Raw genomic sequence first — 13,220 nt, forward strand, 5'->3', positions numbered from 1 at the left:
GTTTTGTTTAAACATTGTGATATTGTCCTAAAATTAGATATTTCTTACTTTTAATCAGCACAGGGAGTTAAGGAGGAAGAGTCTCTGTTTAAAAGTGCTTGAGGGCTGGCAAGATGGCTTAGGGTCTAAAGGTGCCTGCTGTCAAGGCATGACTGACAACCAGAGTTCCCTGGCACTTAAATGATGGAAGACGGGATTCTTCGTACTTATACACAGGAGCTGTAGCCTGTACACACACATGCGTGCACATTAATAATTACCATTATTTCGCAGGGACTCCAGGCAATCTCCCTGTAGAGATTGCTCTTTTAAAAAGCACTCATGAACTGGTATGAATAGTGTCTACAAATTCATTGTACAATAGAAAGAAATGTTTGTCCTAAGAAACTGTTGTGCCAAGGTTAATGTCTTCACAAAGTCTTCATTAAGTTGATACATTAAGTTCAAATAGCTCAGTGGACCTTGAACACTTAAGGACAAAACCTCTTTCAGAGAGCTGCAGACAGCGGTACAAGCCTGTACTGCACTGGGGAAATGGAAGCAGGAAGATCAGGAGTTCAAGGTCATCCTCTTAAGTACGGAGTTTGAGGAGACGTGGGAATGTGGGAACGCACGCAAGCAAGCGTGTGTGTGTGTGTGTGTGTGTGTGTGTGTGTGTGTGCGCACACCTATATACAAAGATTCCTTTTCATCACCTCAAAAAAGTGCTCAGCTTGACTAAAAGATTAGTAGTATGATATTAGCATTCCCTTTGATAGGAAAAATGCACCATGATTAAACACACACACACACACACACACACACACACACACTATTTTACAACATTGAGGAATAATGAAACTGTACTGTTAAACATACTACGGTCAAACTTTAGCCAATCCTTGGAAAGCCTCTGGGCTTGTCGTTTAACAAGGAGTGTATTACATTTGTTGAGCCTTGAGAATATTAAATTTTTAAAAGTCTTTTAAGTTCCTTTAAATACAAATTAAATCTGTTCTTCTCAATAGTTCTTTTAGGGTGGACCCATTTTCTAACTTTCTAATTTATCTTAATTAAGCATATAATCATATAGTGATAGCTAGCCTTTGTCAACTTTAAGCTCTGTGCGGTTGCAAAGGGCTTCTTTGAGATTAATAATATCTGGAAACAAAGGTACATTGTTTTGCTTTCGACCCATTTACATTTCTAAGGTTGGTATCTGTGAAGAATTGCATAAGACGACCCCACCCAACCCTCCAGAACTATAGTGAGTTAGTTTATCAGTTTGCCCAACTCCTCCACTCAAAATGTTGTAGTCCAAAGTTAGATGGACTTACCTCTAGGTCAGAAAGTCACCTTGGATCACAGAAACTCGACCCTCTTTCCTGGAACTCACAGCAACTGTCTGCAGACCACTAATAGTTTCTCAGGAGACGCTGGTTGCCTTCTGCATTAGCAAGCTACTAGGGCTCGGAGGCTAACGATGAATACAAGGGTAGAGCTTTTGATCCTGCATCTTCTGCAATTATCTAATATCTATAGGCCCTTTCCTTTGACACCGAAACACAGTTTGAAATGAGACTTTTGGCCCTCCTGTGTGTCTTTCCTGCTTCTTGTCCAGTTTCATCTATCCCAGTTAGCAAGCTACACAATGATGAGGACAATCCATGGAGTTCTGTGCTCAAGGAAGACAACTCTAGCTGAAATGCTTTGTCATTCAAGAATTTGTTGTCTGGCCTTTATAAAACAAAAGCTGAAGTATTAACCTAGACGGTATAGATAGGTTAGTTTTGTGGGACACTAGTTTCGTGTAAGTAGTAGCTCTGTATTCTTACAAGCAAACTTTTTTATTTAGTCTAAAATAAAAGAAGCAGACTGCCTTAGTCTGTTAGAGGGGATTGAGGAAGAAGAAAGTGCTGAGAAAACTGGGGTAGGGGTTGATGTAAAAGGTTACTACTGTACAGGGGATAATCACTAATGATCTGAGTAATCGGTGCTTTAAGGAGTTAAAGGCAGAGTAGGCTCAGAGAGCTGGTGACCTGTGAGCAGAGATTTGCATGGTGCTCCCTGCCTTTTAGTGAGAACCTCCTCTATCTACTGTGTATCATTTTTACGTTACCTCAAGCAATTATTCTTCTCTCTTGCTCAGCTACAGACACAGTGGAAGATTATAGAAGAAAGATTCACACCGAATTGAGTAACTAGCCAAGTGTTTCAGTTCCTGTATGTTGACAAGAGAGCCCCCCACCCCACCCCCAAGAAGCAGCTCACAGGGCTGACCAAGTAGAAAGAGGCTTTGAAGAAAGTGGCATGGGAACCTGAAAGGGTGTCCCTACAGAGCCGGTCTATGGAGCCAGTGCATAGGCCAGACGGGAAAAGCTAATGAAGAGGAAGTGATGCCCCTTTAACAGAGAAGCCATCTAAAAGAGCAGAGCAGAGGGGGGCTGTAGCTTACAAGGCGAATGGGCAAAAGAGCTACTTTTTTCTAACACAAGAGGGAAGAAGTGTTGTGGTGTAAGTGAGTCTGCAGGAAGGAGCAAGAGACACAGGGAGAAAAATCTGTGTAGCTGGTTACTGTACCAATAACGACAATAGATACTATAGGAAAACAGAAAGAGAAAAGGAAAGAATGAGAGCTTTTTAAGAATTTTAAGAATTTGAACCTCAGAAGCCGACAATGGGGACAAGACAAAGAAAGGCATTCAAACACTAGACAAGCCAGGTGTGGTCACGACACCAGCACATGGAAGACAGAATCAGGAGGCTTGGTTTAAGATTTATGCAGCTACATACACAGTTTGAGGGCAGGGTGAGCTTTATGAGACCCGGAAATGAAAATGGATGGATGAAGGAAAGGAAGGAAAGACAAAAGGAGAGAAGGAGGAGGAGGTCAGGGGAAAGGAAGGGAATAGCAAAGTGTGTGTGAGAAAGAAAAGATGGTGACCTAGTGAAGGAGATTAGGTCATGGGGCCTGGGGCAATTAGGAAAGACATACCGTTCTATCTAACAGGAAGCTAAGAGCTAGAGTTAGGCCACAGACATGACTAGATCTGGGTTTGGTAGAACCTTTTGGAAGACAGATAGTTGACCCAGAGCAAACATGCAAATGTGCTTCAGCAAGATGCGCACACTTGGTGGAGTCCACATTTGCTCAAAAATATTCAAGGTCCCTCCCAAGTAGAGGACTTTACTATTTCTAGCCTGTTAACATTCCATCTGCAATTGCTAATGACATTTGCCCAGACACGACAGGTGTCGTTATGAGCAGCTCTTGTGTGCTTCACTGTCTCCTTCCTTTCTTCTGGCAGTGTTTCAGATAGCTAACCCAGGCACCAGGTGACAATGATGTGGAAAGAGGCCACAGTTTGCCTCTCACCATGCAGCGCGAGTGTTTGAGATTCGGGAGTTGTTTGTGGCTGCCTTGTAAATTAGCCTAACGTGAGAAATAGAAGTTGAACATATCATATGAAGAAGGGAGGAAGCAATCACAGAAGTGAGAACTTAATAGAGGCTGAGGAATCAAACCATGGCATTAAACTATGGAAGGATGACAATAAGAAAGACAGGTGGCATGGATGTTTTCATGAGAGATGAATGTGTAACGTTACAGCGTCACATAAAAAAGGTATGAAAGATTACTTAGCCCAGGTCCTTGAACACAACGGTAAAACAGATCCTTCTCAAAACAAAGTCCCCTAAACATTTCCTCGTTGTGCTCTGTTCAGTCAAGATGTTCATCGATACTTCACTAGGAGGTAGTAGCCTGAAACAAAATGTCCCCAGAAAATCCAGCTCATATAGTGAGCCCTAAAGCTTGACAATGTCTTCCCTTGTCTTCCTCAGACCTTACACCTCCTCCTAGTTTACTCTATCTGAACATACCAGACCTATTGCTGTTCTCAGACACTAGATGCTAAAAGTTTCACTTGTGGCTAGAAAGCAGACCAACACCTTTTTCTTCTTTGTGGAAGTTATAATTAATGTTGTCAGGACAGAAAATTAAAGTTTAGTTTCTTCACTGACCTACCAAATTGTTTTTTGCATCTAGTAGGCTCGGATATCAGATTTAATCAAGCAAGAGAACACAGGAAACGAGGTGTTTCATATAGATAAGCATAGGAAGTACTACAGAGAAAAATGGTGCAGAAGGAATAACATAATACTGACATTCTGTCATAGAAAAATATCATCCAATAAAAAAGCTAATTGGATATCAACATTTGGTAAAATGCTACGAAACAACACTCTGGGTTAGAAAACCTAAGCAGAGTGCATATTGCTGTAGTGTGACAGCCTTAGAGAACACCCCACCAATCATCCCTCAGGCTCAGCAGCTGTGGACACCCACTCTGTGGCATCTCAGTCAGCACTAAGTCAGCACTGAGCAATGGTTTGCTGGATTCCAGACCCCAGGACAACTGTGCACCAATTAAAGATTCATCTCACTCTTAGCCCAATTTTGGCCACCATAATAGCAGCTGGCATATACTTCAAAGTAAGATTTTTTAAACCCCCTAGTGGTGATGGGTGTTTCTGGGGGAGAAAGAAATGGCATTCACTACTGCATCTATACCCCAGAAAGCTAAGAGCAAATATTATTACTTATGGAGACTGCCTGTTTGGCTTAGCAGAAGGGCCTTCAAGATACTGGCAGCTGGTGAAGGCCACACTCTGACTGTCCAGAACAATAGTGGACCAGCATCAGCTATTGTTTATTGTGGGTATTTGCGTCACTTTTCCAAGCAAGTTATTCTTACCCATTGCTGAGCGAGCATCTAAAACCTGCCTGGAAGCTGAACTCCCAGGTAAGGCAGGGACATCGTCACTCTCCAGAAATCCTTCATACTGAGCAGGTAGCCCTTATTAGATCCCAGGCACAGGCAAGATAATACAACCTTCTAAATGAAAAGAGTCCTTAAGAAATGAAGAGAGTCCATGCAGGTGGCTAACCAAGATACGAACGAAGCCTCCCACAGAGCTGTTGGGGGAGCCTGTTTCTAGGCTCATCGAAAGGAGGAGAGGGGAGATAGCAGGGCCTGGGGCTGTCTGATAAACCACATCACGCAGAGTGGATGACGTCTACATTGAAATGCCAGGGACACAGATGCCAGCTCATTATCTGTGACCCCACGATGCACCACATGGTTTCTCGACAGGACTGGTGGTGCCTCATATTCCAGGGAGAGAAGCCCTGCTATACGTGAGTCAGGCAGTGGAGCCCTGTCTTTCACTGATCTGGTGTGTGATCTACCTCCTTTGATAAGGTTTGATGCACCCACATGTTCAAGTGCTCCTTAATTTGGTAAGTTGATAAACGATGTATTTACTAAATAAGAAACTTCAGTCTACATCATTATTCATGCTGAACAGATGGTGAATATTTACTTGCTCAAAAAAAAAAAAAAGACATAGATTTATTCTCTACCGGGGACGCACAGCTGTCGCACTAGGCTGGGTTGTGCTGTATCTCTCATCCTTTGAATCTGCCAGCCACAGAACTTCCTACCATGAACCAGAGCGGTCATAGTAGGCTGAAACCCAGATCAGAGCATCCCTCAAACCTTATCATGGAAGCTTCTTCTTGAAGTAGATGTTAACTAGCAAAGAGATCCACTGCTGGACAAAGTGCAGAGAGTGACTTTGGAACATTCTGACCTAAATAGGATGCCTTATCAAACCCTTTCCCTCAAGGCTAAAGACTGCAAGAGTCAGTGGTAAATGACTCCAAGGAAATTGCGTCTTCCACACACACAGAACTGATACACATGGGAACTCCCAGATCCTTTGACGGTACTCACGGTACCCGCACAGATTCAAACCAGGCAGTCTCAGCACTGAGAACGGGAAATGGGCACAAAGTTCCACCTCTAATCAAGAAGTTAATTGCAATTGCTAACTGCTGGGGGAGGGGAAAAATCAGTTTTCTTCAAATGAATGACATTGGGCATATTAACCATCCTCCAGGACGAGCCTTACATCCAGTAGGTGTCCAAAAAGGCTGTGTGTGTGTGTGTGTGTGTGTGTGTGTGTGTGTGTGTGTGTGTGTGTGTGTGAGAGAGAGAGAGAGAGAGAGAGAGAGAGAGAAAGAGAGAGAGATCTTTTTAGTTTGTTATAATTTTCTTTTTCTTCAGTTTTGATCTTATTGCCTTTCTTTTTGAGAGAGGAAGAAAGAACACGAAGTTGAAGGGAGGCAGGGAGAACCTAGAAGGAGTTGCAGGAAGGGAAAGATGATCCAAATGTATTATGTGGAAAGATAATTTTTTGATTTATTTTTTCACTTTACATCCCAATTGTAGCCCCCTTTCCCCCCTTTCCTCCCAGGCCCACCCTCACAAACCCCTCTCCCATTACCTACTCCCCTTCTCCTCAGAGAAGCGGAAGCCCCCCTTGGGTATCACCCTGCCTAGAGACATCAAGTGGAAGCAGGACTAGGTGCATCCTCTCCTGCTGAGGCCAGACCAGACAGTCCAGGTAGGGGAAGGGCATCCAATGGCAGGCAACAGAGTCAGAGACAGCCCCACTCCAATTATCAGTGGACCTACATGAAGACCAGGATGCGCATCGGCTACAAATGTATAGAGGGCCTAGGTCCAGTCCCTGCATGCTCTTTGGTTGGCAGTTCAGTCTCTGTGAGCCCCTATGGACCCAGGTTAGTTCACTCTGTAGGTCTTCTTGTGGTGTCTCTGATCCCTGAAAAGATAATTTAAAAAAAAGAGATATAGATGCAGTCTACCTCAAAATTTACACTAAAACTGAAGGTCATTCCTCTATTGTAAAATGGAGCCACTCAGAGGAAGACACAACCTGAAAGCTACTTTCATACAACATAGTATAGTATATTAGTATATTATAGTTTATAATATATAATTAATTATATAATAATTAATATATAATATAATTATATATAATATATACTAGTATTGTATATAACATAGTATACTAGTAGTAAGTATATTAGAGCAGACCACTACTTAATTCTCATACCCAGCTTCTACCTTAGATACACAGGATTTCAACAGCTTCCAATAAATCTCACTGCCTAGGGAAAAGAGGTCCATAAAGCATAACTTAAGGTCTGAGCATAGTCTCCCTCTTCTGGCTAGCATTCTACCCTCTGCCACTTATTGCCTATTGTGGCCTGGCTGCGTTGATATCTTGGGTTCAGATAGAACTTTCAGCTGTGACGGGATGTTCAGTCCACAAGGTCTTGTGTTGTCTTTTGGGAGGATGATAAGCGTAAACTGGGTCTTTGTTTTTGGTAATTGTCACAGAGTATTCAAAGTCTCCACACTTCCGAACTGGCTGAGGGGAGTGTCTTTGTTCTTCCTAAATCCTTAGTGATTTTATCTGAGTTCATGCTTACGAAGGACTGGCAGGGTGGTGTTGGCTGCCACCGGAACCAGCTTTGTGATAGGGTGCTGGAACCCCTTCTCCTCCCCTCTTCTCCCCAGGATGAACAGGAGCTAATGATCTAGTTCATCAGTGGGTGACAGCAATTTAATCGACAATGCCTACATAATGATGCTTTCTTAGCATCAACAAAGAATGGTTTATCAGAAGTCTCATAGGCTCACAAACATACTGAGAAGCTAGAGGAGCTGGACAGCACAACCAAAGGCCAGAAATTGCCACACTTCCCCACATCAGGCCCTCTGCGGTTTTTCCATTTAGTACTTCCTGAGTTAGATCCTTTATAATAAAATGGTGATTCTAACCAAAGTGTCTTCCTGAGGTATGTGGGATAGTCTAGAAGGTTATTCAACAGAGAAGAGAATCTTGAAGACCCCTCTCTCCAGAGAGAAGTAACACTTAAAGTTGGAATCTGAATTGAGAATGTAGTCTTTTGGGACTAAGCCCTGTGGGGTCTGATGCTAACCCTAGGTTTAAAAAGAAAAATCAGGATTAAACTGAATTGAATTACAAGATGCTGTTCATGGCCAAACTAGAGAATTAAACAGACAAGCAACCAAATAATCACGTTTAACATCAGAGTCGGTGTCAGTATAAGCAGTTCGGAGAGAAAAGACTCTTGGGACAGCCCCAGACAGATCAGATAATCCAGACTGCATGACAGTTGTGGAAGCTGTGTGATCTTGAGCAAGTCCCCTTCAGACTCTCAGTCCATGCACTGATGGGCATACCCGAAAATATGACTTTAGCAGATGCCTTGGAAAGTTTAGAGGGAAAGAGAGGATTAGCAACTTAATGGAGACACTGGAATACACAAAAAGGTGCGAGACATGCTCCCTGCTCTGATATGTGCCTCAACATTTGGCCTTGAGATTAGTTCTCATACTGTAGGAGGGATGTCTAGTGGAACCTTGGGCATCCTTGTTTACCCTTTCAGACCAGGAGCTGAGTACAGAACACAGATGTGCCTACATTTCTGTTTCAATGTGCTAAGAATGGAAATGATACTCTTGCTCTCTTGCTCTTCCCCTCTTCCCCTTTGTCCCTTCTGTCCCCTTTCCCTCCTCCCTTCTCTCCATGTGCTCATGGCCAGCCTCTACTCCTCTACTTCTCTACTCTTCTATTTCTTTCTCTTTCTCTGCCTTACTACCCTCTTAACAACCCTCCCCATGCCCTGAATAAACTTTATTCTACACTAAAAAAAATTTTTTAAAGGAAATGATAAAAGTCATAAGAAGCTACTACTTGCTAGTTTTAAAAAGTTTACTTTCTTGGAGTCTGGTTTGACCTCTTACAAAGGTAGCTTTTAGTTTCACACGGTATCAGCAGTGTGCTGATAGTGCTTTCTTTACAAAAGCACATCCGTTGTGCAACACTGTGAATATGGTAAATACCAAACTACAAACTATAAGATGAAAAAATGTGCATTCACTTCACTTATATATTAACGTGTATGTTTATATCAATGCATGCTTATTTATAAATGCATTAACATAAATATAGAAATAAGTATGTAAGCAGATGCAGGACATGGCATTTGAATAATTCTGGAGCTTAAAAATACAAAGCATTTGCTGGACCACTGAACTACATTCCCAGTCAAGTCTGAAAACAAGCAGGAGGAGGAGGCAAGTTGGGAGTCAGGAGTAAGAAAGCATCCCAACAAGATCCCCAAAGCACCCTAAGGATTCACTTCATCGAGGTCTACTGTGAGCACACCAAGCACAGCCCAGCCTCCTGCTGTGCCCTGATGGACAGTGGATATGTAAGCTTTCAGGGTGTCAAGTTCTTCTGTTTGCCAGAGTACTGTGAGGTATGAAGACACAGGAAGAGGGGTGCAGGGTCTACAAGTAACAACTGTCCAGAGCTGTCTTCAGCTTTCCTACTGACATCCTCCTGCAAGGTCCACCATTCTTCTGTTCTATTTGACTGATGCCCGTTCTGAAAGAGCTTGGCACCCTGAGACAAAAGACAGCAAGTGTTAGGGCTCAAATTTCACTAGGAATGGCTTCATCTCTGGCTATCTGGAGGTCGCCTGGCTTGCTATTATGTACCTCAGAGGCAGAGCACTTCCTTGGCATGGATGAGGCCCTGGGTTTATCCTCAGCATCACAGTCCAATCACACATCAAGCAACAAGCAAACCATGATGAGCGTCTGCATTTTGTTGACAATTCCTTTAGAGATGCCACTGTTAGCTGTTATCGCTCTCTTTTCCATTTTACTTCTCCCTCACCTATTATCGATACATGCCTTAACTTTTTAGAATGGAAAGTTTATTACTGCATGAATCTTTGATGAATTTCTTCATGTTGAACTGGAGTGTAATAAATGAATGGAATGACATCTGATAAAATTTGTCAACGAGGGTGCTGAGGTTGCCTGGAAGAGAATGGGGGACAAGAGACGCAAAGAAGGGTGCCAAGACAAGAGTCTGATCAAGGCAACAATTTTATTTTTTTCCAAGGCTGAATTTATACCATAATAGGGGTAACAGAGAGAGGGGGGAAGTAAGAAACATTTACACAGGCCAAGGATACAGTATTCGTGTGGTCAGCTGATGTCAACAGGATGTTGGTTTTTCAGAAAGGTTACAGGTCATCACATTGGGCATCTTGACGTCAGATGTATTTCTCAGCAAGGTCACAACTTTATCATATTATTATTCATCCTGACCACCAGATTTGTATTAGTCTTCTGCAGCTGGCTGGGGATTTTCCATGAACCCAGTCATACTTAACTCTAACCATAATATTAACATGAATAATGGAGGGTTTCAAGGGGATTGCTCCCAACAAAAGTTTATCATCATAGTCCCCAGGAAAATATACTGTCTTACATTTGATGCCCCAGATTTATAATATTGGTATAAGTGTCATGTTTCTTGATGTCAGATGTAGGTGCCCCAGTAGACAGAAAATCTTACCAAGATGCTAAGCCTTCACCTTCTCAGGAGAGACAGACACCTAGCTAGCTCACTCTAGTTACTTTATTCAAACATTAGACAAGATTAATTAAGGCTGCAAAAGGTTCCAGCTACCAATGTTATCTTGCCCTTTCTGCACATGAGAGAAAATGACCGACACAAATCTCAGTTCCTTTTCACCATGGCTAGCCATAACCAAAAGTAAGAACTCTGGGTTTGCCAGGAGTGTCTTAGGACCAAGGTTGGTGCAGCTGCAAGCTCTCAGGTAGCACCAAGTGCAGATTCTCTAGAGAGACGGCATTTCTTCAAGGTTCAAACAGTCTCAAAACAATTTCTCAATCTCTACTGATTGACCCAAATATAGCAAAGTCAAACCTTTCACTCAAAGTCAAACACAAAGACTTTACTTTATATATCACTACACATGTTAGCAATGCCAGGGGTTAGGAGAGAAGGCCAGTGAGGTTTAATACTCTATTAAGAAGTCTCCTTTTTCAGGATTTATCTAAGTTCATTGTGGAGGCCAGGAAAGGACCATAAGCAATTTTTTCCTATTTTGATTGAGTTACTAAGAAAGAATTGACTATGTTGTTGTTTTCGAGATCATGATGCCTGCCTGAATCATGGCGTTTTCCTTCCTGCACATTGCACTCTTACTTTGAAGTGTTTATTTTATAAAATTAACACAGTCTAGCTCAAAGTTCACATCCAGAGAAGGGGTCTCGCTGAGAATATTAAAATGAAAAAAAAATTTTCCATCTTTATTAACTTGAGTATTTCTTATTTACATTTCGATTGTTATTCCCCTTCCCGGTTTCCAGGCCAACATCCCCCTAACCCCTCCCCCTCCCCTTCTGTACAGGTGTTCCCCTCCCCATCCTCCCCCCATTACCACCCTCCCCCCCCAACAATCACGTTCACTGGGGGTTCAGTCTTGGCAGGACCCAGGGCTTCCCCTTCCACTGGTGCTCTTACTAGGCTATTCATTGCTACCTATGCAGTTGGAGCCCAGGGTCAGTCCATGTATAGTCTTTGGATAGTGGCTTAGTCCTGGAAGCTCTAGTTGGTTGGTGTTGTTGTTCATATGGGGTCTCAAGCCCCTTCAAGCTCTTTCAGTCTTTTCTAAGATTCCTTCAACAGGAGTCCCGTTCTCAGTTCAGTAGTTTGCTGCTGGCATTCACCTATGTATTTGTTGTATTCTGGCTGTGTCTCTCAGGAGAGATCTACTTCCGGTTCCTGTCGGCCTGCACTTCTTTGCTTCATCCATCTTATCTACTTTGGTGACTGTATATGTATGGGCCACATGTGGTGCAGGCTCTGAATGGGCGTTCCTTCTCCCTCTGTTCTAAACTTTGCCTTCCTATTCCCTCCCAAGGGTTAAAATGAAAATTTTTACATAAACACAATATACTTGATATATAGCCATGAATAAACGTCCTTTTTCTATGACAAACTGAACAGACCCACATAATAATTGTTGCTTATTGCTGATTTGAGAAAAGTAAGTGAAATTCATTTGTAATTTGGTAAATTTACTTAAAATTAAAGACTTGAATACTAATTCTGTTTTCTTCAGCTTCTACACGCACCTTGAAATACATTCCTTTGCATGCATTCATGATACTTTTCTCAGCAAAATGAAAAGTCTCTTTATACATCTATGATCTACCGAGAATGTAAATGCTACAAAAGAGACTTTATTGATCTTTCTTAACTGTTCCCTGAGGCCACTATATTATGTTTAAGACATAAACCTGAATTGGAGAGTAAGTTTAAGACAGTTTTGTAGCCAAAACTCAAATTAAATCCTAGTTCTCCCAAGCTGTGAGTTGAGGAAAGCATGCAATTTTCAGCCTTTTGTGGAGTGAATGCTAATAATGACCTTTTATTTTATTTTTTTTTCTTTTTTCCTTTTTTTTTCCTTTTTTTTTCTTTTTTCCGGAGCTGGGGACCGAACCCAGGGCCTTGCGCTTGCTAGGCAAGCGCTCTACCACTGAGCTAAATCCCCAACCCCTAATAATGACCTTTTAAAATTGTTGTAAGAATTAAGTAAGATGCACAAAGTGTCCCAGGCACTAAATGGTTGATCAAAAAGTGGTATGTTTCAACATATTTAAGAGTGCAAACAGTTATAACCTTAAAGAATGAGAGAATTAAGAAGGAACTAAAGGCCAGAGTCAAAATGCTAATATTTTTGAGTAAAGAAAAAATAGCAATCAACTAAATATACCAAGGAAAAGAAAGATTTCAGAGGTTGGTGAGCCAGAAACAAACGACGAAGTGATTTCATACAAATGGTTAATATCATCAGTGTAGGGTGTAAGAAAATGTCATCTTTGGACTGGAAATTGAGGAACTCCTTAGAATGAGCAACTGCAGAGAACTGCTATATCCCCAGTTTGTAACTGCATGGGTGACATCAAAGCTTGATCCTTAAGTCAGGTCAATGGTTTTAATCGCTGATTAATACACTATGTAAGGACAATCATATCCTGTCTCCGAAATAGATTTTAAAAATAAGGCCATTCTCTAATAACAAAGAGTCTTCATCTCCAGAGATTGGTAAATGGGGCTTCTGTAGACCTGAATTGACAAACTTTGAAATAACAGTTTATCTCCCATTAGCTTCTATGTCTACCACCCCTGCCCCATACCTCTTCGACAATTCTAGAAGTCAGTATCCTAGATATCCACTTTGCCAGCATTCTTTCAAAAATATAAAACTCTCTGTCTAAAATGTACAAAAGCATGATGATTTTTTGTCACATTCTTAAAGTTATTTCCCTTCAAAAATTCTACTATAATTGTAAATTCAATACTACTTTATGTATTTTCTGTACTGGTTGGTTACCTTTGTGGTCATTATCATAAGAGACATTAAATATTAGTCCATTTCTATCAAACAC

The sequence above is a fragment of the Rattus norvegicus genome, chromosome 4 (assembly GCF_021556685.1).
Source record: "Rattus norvegicus strain SHRSP/BbbUtx chromosome 4, alternate assembly SHRSP_T2T, whole genome shotgun sequence".
Classification (NCBI taxonomy): domain Eukaryota; kingdom Metazoa; phylum Chordata; class Mammalia; order Rodentia; family Muridae; genus Rattus; species Rattus norvegicus.